Raw genomic sequence first — 16,601 nt, forward strand, 5'->3', positions numbered from 1 at the left:
CACCACCAAGGGGGACCAAGGAGACCCTGAACGTGCTAATGTGACTCCCTGTCCTTCTCTCCTTTCATGCCTGGCCTGGAGTTGAGAAACAGGCTGAGATGTATAGGGGGATTGTGCCCTGTGGCCAGGCCAGTTAGGAGGGGCTGCCGAGGAGCAGGAAATAGTTGGGTTTGGAGAAGTCTTCGTGGCTGGGCCAACCCAAGCGGCTGAGATCTGCTGGGCAGCCTCTTTGAGGCCCTATCAATGCCTCATTTGAGGCTCAGACAGGGGTCCTTTGACAGGGGCTGGACAGTTTGGACCCACTAAGAGGGGAACTGTCTTAGTTGGGTGCCTGAAAGTAGCTGGGCCCAGGAAAAAGGGAGCTGTGCAGGGCTGGGTGGGGTGTGGGTGTGGGTGTGGGTGTGGGTTGGGTCATTCGAGCTCTCCAAGAGGGAAGGAAGTTGACAAAATCAGACCTGAGGTCGCTGAGTTGAGAACCTCTTGCTTCTTGGGGTCTGTGATGGTAGCAGGAATGGCCTTGTAAATGAACAGAGACTTCAGTGTGTCTGTTCCCAGTGTTCTTCTGAAGGCCCCATATGACAGGGCTTGTGTGTGGTTATTCTTGAGGTCAGAGAGGAAAGACACTGGCTCGAGTCACCCCTTGATTGAGTGGTGGAGCTGGGGTTCCACTCCCATAGGCCTGACTCGAGCCTCAGTATATCCTTCTGTCCTTTCTGACCAGCCTTACCCCTGTTCTTGGGATCCTCTGCTTCCTGAAATCCACATTTCACTCTAGTCCCCAGCTTTGGGTTGGCATATCAAGGGAGGTCTTGGGGGCAGCAGGAAGCTTTTAGGTGCTACAGGCCTCTGGAGTTGGTCACAGAGCAGAAGGGACTTTGGAGGCTGTTGGTTCCATCTGTTCTAGGTGGGACCTCCTGGTATAGGCCATCTCACCTCGGCTTGTGCACCCCTACTGTTCTGGTTCCCTAGTGCCACTCTGACAGGAATATACCACAAATGGGATGGCTTGAACAAGCAGGAGTTTATTCTCTTACAGTTCAGGAGGCTAGAAGTCCGAGTTCCAAGTGCCAGACTCTAAGGGCTGTGTGAAATCCCCTTGACCTTGGGCTTCAGCTCTGCCTCTTATTCCCGGTGCACTGAAGCTAGAGGCATCTCTTAACTCAGGCAGGTACTGGCTGCTGAGGTTAATAAGCCCAAGGTTGACAAATAAAATGGCACAGTCCCAATGTTACCAAACCACATGGCATGCCATTAATTCAAGTCCATTGAAAGTCGCAAGGTTGGCAGAGCATAGCAGGCTGCTGAACAACAACACAGCACAGCTACATGCAGGGTTCAAGTGTGCCATAAGCTTGATACCATTCCCAAAGCTGTTTCTTATATATTGGAAGCAGACCACATACCCAAAGCAGCTTCTCAGCTGCTCCAGTAGATTCTACCATGGAGTTAATTACCAATCTCACCATGGGGAATAACTAAATCCAGCTGCCCAGCCACTCAATCAGGCCCAGCCAAGTTGACACACAAACATAACCACCACCCCTACTAATAGGGAACTTTTCCCTTTCAAGGCGATCCTTCCATCCTAGGATAACTCTGATGGTCAACAAATATCTCTTCCTCCTACTGAGCTGAGAGTTTCTTTTTAAAAAAAAAAAAAAATGGATTTTAACCTCTGGCTTCAAGGGCTCCACATCTACACCCTGTGCCCCATGGTGGCCTCTTGAAGAGGTGAAGGCAGCCTTCCCAAACCCAGGCTTACACTTACACAGAACACCATCTCCATTGTGTGTCCCCTTGTATTGCCCCCCTGACAAGTTCTTTGGCTTTTAGTTAGTTATATTGACATTTTCGACCTCTGACTGGATCTTCATTCATTCACATTCATTTCTGGTGGTATAGTGCCTAAGGCATTTGACTGCTAACCAGAAGGCTGGCGGTTCAAACCCACCAGCCACTCCTCAGAAGGAAGGTTGGGCAATCTACTTCTGTAGTGATACCACCTTGGAAACCCAAGGAGGGGTCACTATGAGTTGGGTCTGACTCTACGGCAATGAGTTTGGGTTTTTAGTTCATTAACTGTGTGTCAGGCAGTGTTGCTGGGGACATAGAGATGAACAAGGCTCTGCCTGCCCCTGACTTCATGGGGAGCCCAGTCTGGCAAGAGAAACAGGAGCAGTTGGAACATGATATGACCAGGGCTAAGATGGGGGCAGAGTCCAGGGGAAGATTGCTGACCCCAGTATGCAGCATCAGGGCAGACTTCCTAGAAGAGGTAACTCCTGAGTTGAAGTGGGAGTTAGTCAGGTGGTGGAGATGAAGGCATGTCAGATGGGAGGACCTGTCTTGGCAGAGGAATGGAAGTTTGAGAGTGTGGAGGGGAGGAGAATGAGGCAATGTGGTTTAGAGTGTGGACTCTGGAGTTGGACTGCCTGGATTGGAATCCCAGCTCCCAGTTACAGACCATGTGATCTTGGTGAATGGCTTCACCTCAGTTTCCTCATCAGTAAAATTGACTAACAATATTAGGAACTCTGGTAGCATAGTGTCTAAGGCACTTGACTGCTAACCAGAAGGCTGGCAGTTCAAACCCACCAGCCACTCCTTGGAAGGAAGATGGGCCAATCTACTTCCGTAGTGATACTACCTCGGAAACCCAAGGAGGGGTCGCTATGAGTTGGGCCAACTCGACGGCACATAACAACATTATCTACTTCATAGGATTGCTGAGAAGCAAAGGAGTTATGCACATTAAATGCTAGGAACAATATATCAGCAATGAGTTTGTTTATAAGATACAAAAAAAAAAAAAAAAAAATCCAACTTTAGTGGCTTAGTTGGGCCTCCCTCCCCCCATATATAACAAAAATTCAAATGTAGGTAATTGCTGATGTTATTTAAGAGAATTAGGACTGACATCTTTTAATCTAATTTTACCTTTGCCTCATGCTCATAAAATGACTGCTGCAACTCCCACAACAGTCTTCAAGGCAGGAGGAAGACAAAAGCCTTCCCAGAAACAGCACCCTTTCCCTCCACAGGCATTCACTCACATCTCATTGGTCGGAATTTGTCACATGATTACCCCTAATCACAAGGGAGTCTGGGAAAGTGAGTATTTTGTTTTTCTAGCCCGGAGGAGAGCAAAAGGAATTAAGGACCAATTTACCCAGTGGTGCCTTCCACAAACTTTCATCAGTGATTAGTAAATGCTCAGGAAAGGGAAGCTGGTGTTATCAGATCCATGAGGCTAGAACTGAGGATGCACTGAAAATTTCAAAACCAAACCAAACCAAATTTGTTGCCAATTCCGTTCTGACTCAGAATCAACTGGACAGAGTAGAACTGCCCCATACGATTCCCAAGGCTGTAATCTTTAAGGGAGCAGATTGCCACAACTTTCTCCCTCTGAGCGGCTGGTGGGTTCAAATTGCCGACCTTTTGGTTAGCAGCTGAGAGCTTAACCGCTGAGACACCAGGGCTCCTTCTGTCAAGATTACAGCCTTGGAAATCCTAATGGGTAGTTCTGCTCTGTCCTAGAGGGTTGCTATAAGGTTGCCATGCATCAGAATCAACTGGATGGCAATGAACTATACCTGTGGCTGTAACCTCATTTAGGAATAGGGTTTTCTTAGTTATGTTAATGAATCCATATATCAGTGTAGGGTGTGTCAGTGTCACAAAACAAAATGTGTATGAACTGTTGAATGGGCAACAGAACTGCTCTGTAAAATTTCATCGAAATCACACACAACAAAAAGCTAAACACCCCCACCCCCAAAACTAATGACTTCTGAGATATAAAAAGAGGAGATGAGACACAAAGAAAAGGAACCTGGTGAGACAATGGTTTGGCTGCTAATTGAAAAACTGGTGATTCAAACCCACCATTAGCTCCTAGGGAGATAAGACCTGGCAATCTGTTCCTGTAGAGATGACAGCCTAGAAAACACTATGGGGAATATTTTAGTTACTTTGTGGTGCTCTAATAGAAAATACCACAGATGGGATGGCTTTAATAAACAGGAGTGTATTCTCTTACAGTTTTGGAGGTTAGAAGTCCAAGTTCAATGCCAGGCTCTAGGGGCTGGGTAAAAGCCCCTCGAACTTGGGCTTCAGCTTTGCTTCTTGCTCCCAGCCTACTGAAGCTGAAGGTGGAGTCTTTCTTCACCCAGGCAGCTGCTGGCTGCCGAGGCTGACAAACCCAAAGTGGACAAGTGAAAAAGCACAGTCCCGATGTTACCAAACCACACGACAGGCCATTGATTTAAATCCATTAAGAGTCCCAGGATCAGCAGACAACATGGCAGACTGCTGAACAACAACTCTGGCTACATGCAGGACTCAAGTGTGTCAAAAGCTTCAGAGCATTCCTAAAGCTCCTCTTTATATATTGGGAGCAGACCACACCCCTATGACAGCTACTCAGCTGCTCACAGTGGAGTCCACCATGGAGTTGATTAACAGTATCATCATGGGGAGTACTACATCCGGCTGCCCAACCACTCAACCAGGCCCAGCCAAGTTGACACACAAACTTAACCACCACAAGGCAGTTGTACTCTGTCACATAGACAACAGGCACACAGATAAGCAAGCACAATGGAGGAAAAATAGATGACAAGAGACATCAAGGAACACTGAGGCTAGATAGAGAAGCTGAGACAAGGATTTCCCTTCAGGGTGGACAGAGAACCCTAGAGCGGGCACCACAAATATGGACTTCTAGCCTCCTGAACTGTGAGAAAATATATTTCTGTTTGTGAAAGCCACCAACTTCTGGTATTTCTGTTACAGCAGATCTGGGAAACTAGGATGCTGACTATGGCCTCAGATGAAAGCACATGCCTCCTTGCCCTGTCCCAGCCTCTGCCTTCCAGCCTGTCTGATCTCTCTGTGGGCCTGAGACCAAGACATCACAAATGAGGTGTCATGAACCACATGAGACACCTCGTACCACAGAGGTCGAATGGGGGCATGGACAGGATGAGCAGCCCAGTGACCTTTCCAACCTGCCTGGGCAGTAGGGATGGACATTGCAGGCAAACTCCATCCTATAACCTTGGGCATGTTGCTCCTCTCTGCTGGTCTCAGCATCTGACTTTCAGGGAGACCAGAGATTCCTGTCCAGCCAGGCACCCTGGGAATGCCTCCACCTTGCAATGAACTATTTCTAAGTGTTAAGAAAAGCGGTTCCCAGGGTAAAGGAAGTCAGAAGAGCACCCATTTGTGAGCCCAGCTTGGGTCTCTGGGTGGCATCAGACCCTCTGTGGTGGGGTAAGAAGCAGCTCCTGTGTCTCTGCAGCCACAGGCCCCTGCCACTGGCCACCAGAAGGGCTCTCCAGGAGCCAGTGCTCACATTCCAGCCTCTTCTGAGAATCCAGGAGGAAGCCTCCCTAATTAGCCACCAGGAGTGTTCCAATGGGCAGTGGACATGCAGGGAAGGGCCGGCACAGGGAGCTACAGCTGGGGCCTGCTCCCATCTAAATAAACAGAGTCCATCTGGGGGTAATTTTGCTGCTGCCCCAGCGACTCAGATGATCAGACAGGACCCTTGTCTTATAGCTTCCCCTGATCCTTGTGTGAGGGAGGATATTCAAGGCAGGAGGACATTTGAGGCAGAGAAACAGACTGGACAAAACCTGGAGACATATCCACGTGTTGGAGGGTGACGGCAGCCTGGGGGCACCCATAATCCTACCTCTGAGAACTCATAACTGAAACACAGTTATGATCAGCCTTGACCTTGACAGGGCCACATTGTTAAATTTTATACATGAGTGCAGCTGCATTCTACCAGAAGCCTTTGGGAAAGTGGAGGTTTTCTAAAGCACCTCAAGTGGGACAAGGGAAGAACAAGGACAATGGCAGGACAGTTACTGTGCAACTTCCTAGCTCCTTCTCCTGGGAAGACTACATTGGGAATCTCATGGAGAAGAGGAAAGGACAGGGTTAAACTTTCCTGAGATAAGACATCCTGATGAAGAGAACCTTGATAGTGGAATATTCCTCAGGTGCCCATGGTCACTCGGTAAGTCAGAGCGGGGCCAGGCCTTGCTCCCAGCTGGCCGAACTCCACACAGGGACTCTTCCTCACCAAGCTGCATCACTGAAGGCATTACAGAGGGGAGGGCCCAGAGGGTGTGCTTTTCCACATGCCAGAGGATTTACACTATAAGGCCAATTGCCCTGGCTGTATTGTTAGTATTTTTAGGAGCTCTGGTGGCACAGTGATTAAAGTATTTGGCTAGTGACCAAAAGGTGACAGTATAAGCCCACCAGCTGCTCTGCAGAAGAAATATGAGGCAGTCTGCTTCTGTAAAGGTTTACACCCTATGGAACATTTCTATTCTGTCCTATAGGGTCACTATGAGTCAGAATCAACTGGCTGGCAGTGGTTTTTGTTTTGTTTTGGTTGTAGTTCTTCTAACACTGACCCTGAAGTAACTTTCCCCAAATTGGAAAGTGCTGTATTTCCTTGTCCATCTCTTGCCCTTTCCTACCCATCTCCCTTACTCTAGACTTCGATATACCATCTGTGGGAGGCAGAATTTTTGGATGACTCCCAATGGCTTATGCCTCTGTACAATTCTCTCCTCTTGTGTACAGATGGAGAGTCCTTGAGTGGTGCAATGGTTAACATACTTGAAAGCTAATCAAAAGGTTGAAGGTTCACATCTACTTAGAAGCCTCTTGGAATAAAAGCATGGTGATCTACTTCCAAAAAATCATCCTTTGAAAACTCTATGGATAAACTTTCACCCACATCACAATTACAGAAAGAGAGAGAGAGAGAGAGAGAGAATGAATCAGGGCTTTGAGTCTTTGGAGATATCATATTCCCTCATTTCCCTCAACTATCAACCTACTTCAGCCTCTCCTTCATCTCTCCCTGGGCCTTCTGCAACAGCCTACTCTCTATCAAACCAAACCAAACTCATTGCTGTCGAGTTGGTCCCGACTCATAGTGACCCTCCTTGGGCTTGCGAGGCAGTATCCCTACGGAAGTAGACTGCTCAACCTTCCTTCTGAGGAGTGGCTGGTGGGTTTGAACCACTAGCCTTCTGGTTAGCAGTCAAATGCCTTAGGCATTATGCCACCAGAGCCTACTGTCTAGTAATAACAAAAATAAACAATTTTCTACTGAAAAGAAAGAAAATAGAAAATGCTATGGAGCACAGTTCTAGTCCAACACACATGGGGTTGCCAGGAGCTGGAGCTGATTCAGTGGCAACTGGTGGTGGGGGGTGTGGGTGGAAACTGTGAATCTGGCAGAAGAGTTACTCCTGTGATTGGGTTATGTTTCATGTCACAGGTAACTTTAACAATGGGAGATGATCCTGGATGAGCTTAACCTAATCAGGAGAGCCTTTAAAAAGGACTGAGCTCTTCCCGAAGAAGGGGAAACAAGAGAGGTTTGAAGTATAAGAGGTTAGGAGGGCCTGTGGAAAGACATGTGGTGACCCTCTATGAGCTGGGAGCAGCCCCTGGCTGACAACCAGGAAGAGAATGGGGACCTCATTCCTATAGCCATAAGGGACTGAATTGTGCCAACCACTCCAAAACCAAACTCACTGCCATCGAGTTGGGTCCGACTCATAGCAACCCCTCCTTGGGTTTCCGAGGTGGTATCTCTATGAAGAAGATTGCTCAACCTTCCTTCTGAGGAGTGGCTGGTGGATTTGAACCACCAGCCGTCTGGTTAGCAGTCAAATGCCTTAGGCACTAGGCCACGAGAGCTCCCACACCAACCACTAGGTGAGCTTCAGAAAGGAAGGCAGCCCAAATACACTTTGATTTCAGCCTTGTGAGACTATGGTTAGAGAATCCAGCTCAGTTGTGTGTAGACCTCTGACCTATAAAAATGGCGAGTTAATAAATATTTACTATTTTTAAGTGGCTAAGTTTATGTTAATTTGTTACATAGCAATAGAAAACTAAAACACCTCTCAATTTGGGGAAAGTTTTATTTTTCGCTTTTTGAACCTCTAACTGGCAGCAATAACATTCCTGAGTGCTTAGAGTCTTGGTCAGAGTAGATGAACGGGATTGGAACTGAAGGATGGAATGGAGAGCTAACCGCCACCACTATTTGCACATCTTCATATGTTCTTCTCATGCCTCCAGAGGTCTGTTTTGAGTTTGAGGGAAAAACAGCAGGAATTTCAGAAAGCATGAATAAAGGTTAGTGCTTCAGTGGTAGAATTCTCACCTCCCCTGTGGGAGACAAGGAGCTCTGGTGGCATAGTGGTTAAATCATTTGGCTGCTAACCAAAAAGTTGGTGGTTCAAAGCCACTAGCCATCCCTCGGGAGAAAGATGAGGCAGTCTGCCTATGTAAAGATTTATAACCTTGGAAACTCTATGGGGCAGTTCTACTCTGTCCTTAAGGGTTGTCGTGAGTCAGAATTGACTTGATGACAGTGGATATTATAGGTTTTATTTTTGTTGTTGTTCATTTGTTTTTATTTGGGAGACCAGGTTCGATTCCTGGTCAATGCACCTCTTGTGCAGTTTACCACCCCCCCCCCCCATATGTCAATGGAGGCTTGCCTGTTGCTGTGATGCTGAACAGGTTGCAGTGGTTCAGACTAAGACTGACTGAGACTAACAGGTTCCCAACTAAGACAGACTAGGAAGAAGGGCCTTGTGATCAACCACTGAAAATTAGTCAGTGAAAGCCTTGTGGATCACAACAGCACAACCCCAGCTTATCCTGGGGATGGCTCAGGCCTGGGCACCACTTTGTTCCGATAGGCATAGGGTTACTATGAGTTGGGGGCCAATTCAATGGCAACTAACAATAACAATAATCTTGGAAGAAAGGAGGAGAAAATATATTCTATTTTGCTGTGTAGAAGATTATATTCATTTTGGGTTTCAAATCTTTAAGAGAGAAAGGGACAAATGGCAATGCCTTTGGGAGCAGGCACCAGGATAAAGAGCTGAAATCCATGTGTTCTAAGGGATGGTTGCAGGAAATGAGGGTGTTATCATTAGGAAAGTGAGGACTCAGTCATTATGACTGTGACCTTCAGGCCACTGAACATGGTCCACCAGACGACTTACTCACTTTTGGAGCTGCATAAAGATGAGATGCAATACTTTGAGGGGTAGTGGGCTCCCAGTCTGAGAAGTGTTCCACCATAGGCTGGACAGCAGTTTTTTAGAGACAAAGAGAGACTTTATTCTTCATATGGGAAGTTGCATGTAATCTGGTTTAGCTATAGCAGAACCACCTGGAGAGTTTAGAAATATGGACACACTGGGTCTGGAATGGATCCTGAGAGTCTGTATTTTTCTTCCAAAAAGTCTTAAAAAACTTTGAGGGTAACAGAAGGAAACAAAAATTTGAGGGTAACAGAAGCAAACATAAAACAGAGAATAACTTGAACATGCATCTAGATCAAGATGCTTTGTGGAGTCTCCCAGGCTTCAGCTGGCCCCAAGGTCCTGGATAGCTAACTGCCTTCTTAGCCTTTAGCCTGCCCCACCTGTCAGTGGCTAGTTCTTCTTCCACCATCACGAGGGTCCTAGACATGCCCTTGCTTTAGGCTCCCACTGAGAGTAGGAAAAGCTTTGTCTTATTTTGAATTCCTCCCAAAGTAAGTCCTGGAACAAGGTCTTGTTGTTGTTGTTATTTGCCATTGAGTCCACCCCGACTCATAGCGACTCCTCCTTGGGTTTCCGAGGCAGTATCACTACGGAAGTAGGAATGCCCAACCTTCCTTCTGAGGAACTAGGTCTTAGGTGTAATTTATTTGGGAAGTGATCCCAGGAAACACAAGTGAGAGGGGAGTGAGACAGGGAAGAGAGAAAAAGCAATATAAAGTGTGTAAATGAGCAGGTCACCACTGCTCTGGGCAACTGGAGTTCATGCTTACTGGGCACCCTCTGAGGAACCACGAGGATCACAATTCAGAATTGTCTAGTGGAAAATGAGGGAACTAGGGTATTCATTTACATCTCCATTGCTCATTGGTTGAGGGTTGCCCCTAGAGATATTAAATTCCCAGGTTTTCTTGATCAACATCAGTGGGTGATCAAGTGGATCAAAAATGGATCATTGGGAATCACATACTGCTTCTATAGGTAAACCCAAAGACCTATGGGATGGGCCATCAGCAGGACGCTATAGCCATCTGCTATAGCTCCCAGGGATAAACCTAAACTCTATCTTCCAAATGCTCATTTCCTGTTCCAGGGTCATTGACAGTAGGAACGATACCCCACAGAAAGCTCAAACAGCTGATGCTAGGGGTGTGGCCTGACCCTGTGGCCCTAAGAAGGCATCAACATGGATGGAATCTGTATTTTTAATAACATCTCCAGGTGAATATGATGGTGTCCAGGCTTGAGTACATTGAGTTAGATGACCTTTGAGTTTCCTTCAGAGCCTGAGATGCAAAGTTTTATATTTCCCCAAAATAAAATAAGTTACCATTTATCGAACACTAACTGATGAGTGTTTACCATATGGATAACAATAGAATATTGTCTTCAGAGTTAGTGTTCAATAAATGGTGATTCATTTTAGCAGCAAGAAGGTAGCAGTCAAGAAATCAAGCAACATACTGCATTGGGAAAATCTGCTAAAGATGTTTTTGAAGTTCTAAAAGCGAAGATGTCACTTTGATGACTAAGATGCACCTGACCCAAATCATAGTCTTTTCAATCACCTCATATGCATGTGAAAGTTGAACAATGAAAAAAGAATATAGAAGAAGAATGGATGCATTCAAATTGTGATGTTGGTGGAAAATATTGAATATATTATGAATGAACAAATCAGTTTCAGAAGACATACAACCAGAATATTCCTTAGAAGTGAGGATGGTGAGATTTCGGCTCATTTACTTTGGACATATTACCAGGATAGACATCAAAGAGACTAAAAAAAGACATCATGCTTGGCAAAGTAGTGGGTCTGAGAAAATGAAGAAGATGCTAAACAGAGATGGGTTGACACAACAGCCACTACAATGGGCTCAAACATACTCACGACCATGGAGATCACACAGGATCACCCTGTTTTGTTCTGTTATACATAAGGTGGCCATGAGTCAGAGCCAACCTGATGGCAACTAACAGCCTCAACTCTGATAATGTGCTGGTGCAAAGGGCAGATAAAGTCTCTGCCTCTGAGGCCCTCATTTGCTTGTGGGGTGAGGGTCAGTGAAATCAGTAAGTAAGATCCAATATGGAACTTGCTTCAACCAGGGAAAGAAAATGTGCTATGAGAAGACTGAGTAGGAAGAATCCAGTCTGTAGTGGAGGCAATTGGCTTCTGAGTTGGTTCTTCTTTTCTCTTTTCTACATTCTTTTGCTGTTGTTGTTGTTGTACATTCTTTTTTCTCACTGTTGTAAATACATATATATGTATATGTGCATACACACACAAACACACACATATTCTGGTTCCCTAGTGCAGCTCTGACAAGAATATGCCACAAGTGGGATGGCCTTAACAAACAGGAGTTTATTCTGGAGGTTTTACGTCCAAGTTCAAAGTGGTAGGCTCTAAGGGCTGGGTGAAAGCCCCTCAACCTTGGGGTCCAGCTCTGCCTCCTGCTCCTGGCCCACTGGAGCTAGAGGCATTTCTTCACTCAGACTCAGCTGCTGGCTGCTGAGGCTGAGAAGCTCCAAGGCTGACAAGTAAAAAGGCATAGTCCCGATGTTACCAAACCACACGGCAGGCCGTTAACTTAAGTCCATTGTAAGTCGGAAGATCAGCAGAGCATAGCAGGCTGCTGAGCAACGACACGGCTACATGCAGGGTCCAAGCGTGCCATAGCCTAGAGACCATTCCCAAAGCTGTTGCTTATATACAGGAAGCAGACCACATACCCAAAGGCAGCTACTCAGCTGCTTGTGGTAGATCACATATGGAGTTGATTGCCAGTCTCATCATGGGGAATAACTACCACTAGCTGCCCAGCCACTCAACTAGGCCCAGCCAAGTTGACACACAAACAAAACTACCACAACACACATATAAAAAAAACAAAATGAAACTCACTGCTATCAAGTCGGATCCGACTCACAGCTACCCCTCCTTGGGTTTCTGAGGCAGTATCACTACGGAAGTAGATTGCCCAATCTTCCTTCTGAGGAGTGGCTGGGGGGTTTGAACTGCCAGCCTTCTGGTTAGCAGTCAAATGTCTTAGGCACTACACCACCAGAGCTCCCATATACACATATATATAGCAAAATACATGCCAATTCAATTTTTTTTTTTTTCAGGCACAGCTCAGTGACATCAATTACATTAATCATGTGTGCAAACATTACCCTTAATCCAAACTTCCCATCACCAGAAACAGAAACTCACTATTTCCCAAACAATGGCTCCCCTTCTCCTCCTCCCTCCTGTCCCTGGTAACCACTCTGAATTGATTCTTAAAGGATGAGCAGGGTCTACTGGTCAGATAAGGGGAAGGCATTCAGGAAGTGCTTTTGCATATGCAAAGCTCAGAGGTGAGAAGTTTGATGTGACTGAGGTGTGTATATATGTATAAGTGCATTTGCATGTGTGTGTGCACTTGAGTGTGCATGTGTGAGTGGGCCTGTGGGTGAGGGAGAGAGAGACAGACAGACAGACAGATAGACTGGCAATTAGTTGGAAAAGGGGCTAGAAAATAGATTGTGAAGAGCTTGAATGCCCAGCTAAGTTTGCATTTTGATCTAGAGGGTAGTATAGAGCCCAGGGAAGCTCCTTTCACTTGGGAAGGTTGTGGAGACTCTGAAAAAACAAGCATAACCCACTGCCATTGAGTCAGTTCTGACTCATAGAGACCCTCATTGGGTTTCCAAGGTGGTAAATCTTTAGGGAAGTAGATTGCCCCATCTTCCTTCTGTGGAGTTCTGATAGATTTGAACCACCAGCCCTGTGGTTAGCAGTCAAATGCCTTAGGCACTACACCACCAGAGCTCCTTGGTGCATCCTAAAACCCACATGTGCTTCTCTGGGCATTTGGGTGGAGACATATGATATGTACTCCTTATCTGAGGCTATAAACAGTGGACGTACCTTTCCCACACTTGGTCTCTCTCTTGGTCCACATAAATGGAAGAAAAGGACTTGGAGATGGTAGGATAGAAAGACAGAGGCAGCTTTGGAGAGGGACCATGCAGGAGACAGAAATAAACCCTTGTGTTCCACCATTGTGATTTGAAAGCTTATTTCTTACTGCAACTGTACCTGTCCTACCCTGACTAAAACAGGAAGGCACTATGAAAATCATCATCATGGATGTAGCATGCCTACTCTGTGCTGGTGTTTTACATTGATCACATTTCATTCCCACAACCATCTCGTGACATTGGCATTAGGACCCCAGCTTTATAGACGTGAAACAGAAGAGCAGAGAAGTGGAAGGATTTACCCACAGCCACCACAGCTGGCTGGTGACTGAATTGGGAATCAAACCCAGCTCTGTTTGGATCCAAAATCTCTCATTTCACAAGATTCCTCAGAGTCTGGCATGCATGCCACTCACCAAACACAAGATGCATTTTGGTGATGTGGATGGAAACATTCAATTCAATTAGTTTTGAATTCATTTAAATGTGTATTGGAATAAATATATAAACTACACATCAAACCAGTGATTTCATGGCCATTATTTCTGAGGAGGAGGAGATGTTTAAAAAAAAAAAAAAGATATACACCTGTCTTCACAACACCACTATTCACAATAGCCAAAATGTGGAGAAACCCATCCATCAATCAAAAGATGAATGGATAAATAAAATGTGGTATATCCACACAGTGAAACAAGTTCTGATATATGCTATGACCTGGCTGAACCTTGAAAGTGTGCTAAGTGAAATAAGTCAGAAACAAAAGAGCTAACATTGTATGATCTCACTTATATGAACTATCTCTAGCATAGGGACATGCATACAAGCAAAAGTAGATTAGTGGCTACCGAGGGCTGAGAGGAGGGGTTAGTGGGGAGTTATTGTTTAATGGGTACTGAGTTTCTGTATGGGGTGATGAAATATTTTGGAAATAGATGGTGCTGATGGTTGTACACACAGTGAATGCAGTTAATGTCACTGAATTATACACTTAAAATTGGTTAAAATGGCAAATTTTATGTTGTGTGTATTTTACCGCCCACCATCCATCTGTCAGTTTGCCGCACTGTGGTGGCTTGCGTGTTGCTGTGATGCTGGGAGTTATGCTGCTAGTATTTCAAATTCCAGCAGGGTCCCCCTTGGTGGACAGGTTTCAGTGGAGCTTCCAGACTAAGACTTCCAAAAATGAGCCAATGAAAACCTGTGGATCACAACAGACGGCTCTCCAATTTGCTTCCTTTTGACACGTTATCAGGAGGGATCAGTTGCTGGAGAAGGGCTTTCACCCTTGGTGAAGCAGAGGACCAGTGAGACCCACGGGGAGACAGACGGGTGCAGTGGCTGCAATGATGGACTCAGACATGCTGGTGATCATGAGGATGACAGGGTGGGGCAATGTTTTGATCTCTTGTACGTAAGGTCACCATGCATTGGTGTTGACTCAATACCAGTTAACAACAACATCTTACCACAAAAAGATTTTCAAAAAGGGAGTTGGTTTACAGTTAATGAAAAAGAAAGACTGAATACATATCAGTAAAGGTGGATGTGGACACAGCAAAAACCATGATGATGGAGGTGAAGGACAAAGAAGGGGGCACGCTGTCCTACACCATGTGTGCCTCTCATCGCAGGAGAGGGAGGTTACTAGGTGCACTCTTCGGGGAAAGACTGGAGCCTTGGGAGCACTGGAGTGGGAGTCCTGTGCCTTTCCGCTGAGCCACACAGTACCCAGGGGCTTCTCCCTTGATTATAAGCACCCCCTCTTGGATGAAACACCGAAGGCTTTAAGTTTCTGGAAACGTGAGTTGTGTGTAAGCAGAGAGGCAACAGGGGAGCCCTTCCCTGCCCACCTCTGTTTGACTTGTGAACAGCTCTGAAGAAGGCCCCTCCATGCATTTTCCCCTCTGGCCCACACCGGACACACTGTTCCCAATTTTGAATTGCGGGGCAAAATGCTTCACATTTTAAAAACATAAATATTTATTTTCTTTCCTCAATGTATATACTGAACTTCAGGATCTCCTCCTTCCCAGCCCTTACTCCCACTATGGAATGTTAAAGCCATCTCTATTCCTGAAAACCCACCTATAACATATTTCTGTGGCTCCTCTAATGAGTGGAGAAGTGACACAGAGAAGGCGCCTGTGTTCCTCCGAGGAGGCCACAGAACTGCCATTCAGAGATGGAGCTGAAAGAGCTGTTTCACAGGCCGGCCAAGGGTGCTTTGTGCACTGAGCTATGGACACAGTCCTGTCCACTGGGGGAGGGGAAGGGGGCTTCAGCTCACGTTCTCCTCGGCCACCTCCAGCAAGGCTACGGTCACCGTTGCTGGCCCCAGTCTGACCCTTGTTGGTTGTACAAGGAAATGGAGCCAGTACATTGTTTGTTCATGCTTTTCATTCATTTCTTCATTTGCTCACCTGAGGATTCAGGGCTGATGGAGACAAGCAAGGACTCTGCTCTGAGAGGCTGGCATTCTGCTGAGGGAGGCAGGAAGCACATTTATACCATGATTTTGGGAAGTGACAAAACCATGATCATCACACCCTGCAGCATATCTGGAGGAGAGAATTAGACTCAAAAGTTGTAGAAATGAAAGCAATCAGCAGCCTCAACTGGGTTTTGGAATTGGGGTAGGGGATGGATTTTGAGCAGTTGAAACTTAAACAGGAAAGAGCAGAGACAGTATCATGATTTCACTTTGTTTGTTCTCCAACAATGGTGCAGAGGAGTGTGAGTCCTGAGTTTCAGGCTTGCCTCTACCCTTAAGCTGACTGGTTGACTCAAACAAGTCAATGAACCACTCTGGGCCTCAGCTTCCTCACCTAACAAACGGGCCAATTGACTCAGATATGCTGGCCTCACAGGTTTGTTGGAAGAACAAAGGAGAGAGAATGACAGTGAGGGGTTGTGCTGTGTTAAGTGTGGAAGAGATTGTTACTATCATTATTGCTGGATTGTGGGAGCTGCTGGTTGGGTCTGCTGTGCCCACAGTCACTTTGTAGTGAAATGTCTGTGCATTTCCTTTTATTGGGGCATAATTGACATAGAGTGAAATATACAGATCCTAAGTGTTACTATTCTGTCCCCTGGAAAGACGATAATCATTTGACCACATATCCACTTCCATCCTCTCATTGCCTCTTCATATCGCCCCTTTGAGGTAAGCCAGCCCAGAGCTACCTCTCCCACTGCATGATGACAGACTGAGGCTCAGAGAGGTTAAGTCACCAGCTCTAGGTCACACAGCCTGTAAGCAGCAGAGCTGGATTTAAACCTGAGTCTGCTAGGCAGCCAAATCCATGATCTTTCTGCTCTATCCCTTCAGTTACTGGAGCTGGATGCAACAGTTCCTGTTGGCTATGTTCCTTTATTTATAAGCTTCCTCCATGTAAATCCTGGAAAGGGCCCAGGATGTCAGACACTCACCTGCTCCTGGATGAGACATACAATGAAGAATGGCACAAGGAGAGAGGACTAACTCAGGTGGGGTCGGGAGAGAGGTGAGCACAGAGA

This window comes from Orycteropus afer, unplaced genomic scaffold (assembly GCF_000298275.1).
Source record: "Orycteropus afer afer isolate SDZICR_OR568_19922 unplaced genomic scaffold, OryAfe1.0 scaffold00433, whole genome shotgun sequence".
NCBI lineage: Eukaryota > Metazoa > Chordata > Mammalia > Tubulidentata > Orycteropodidae > Orycteropus > Orycteropus afer.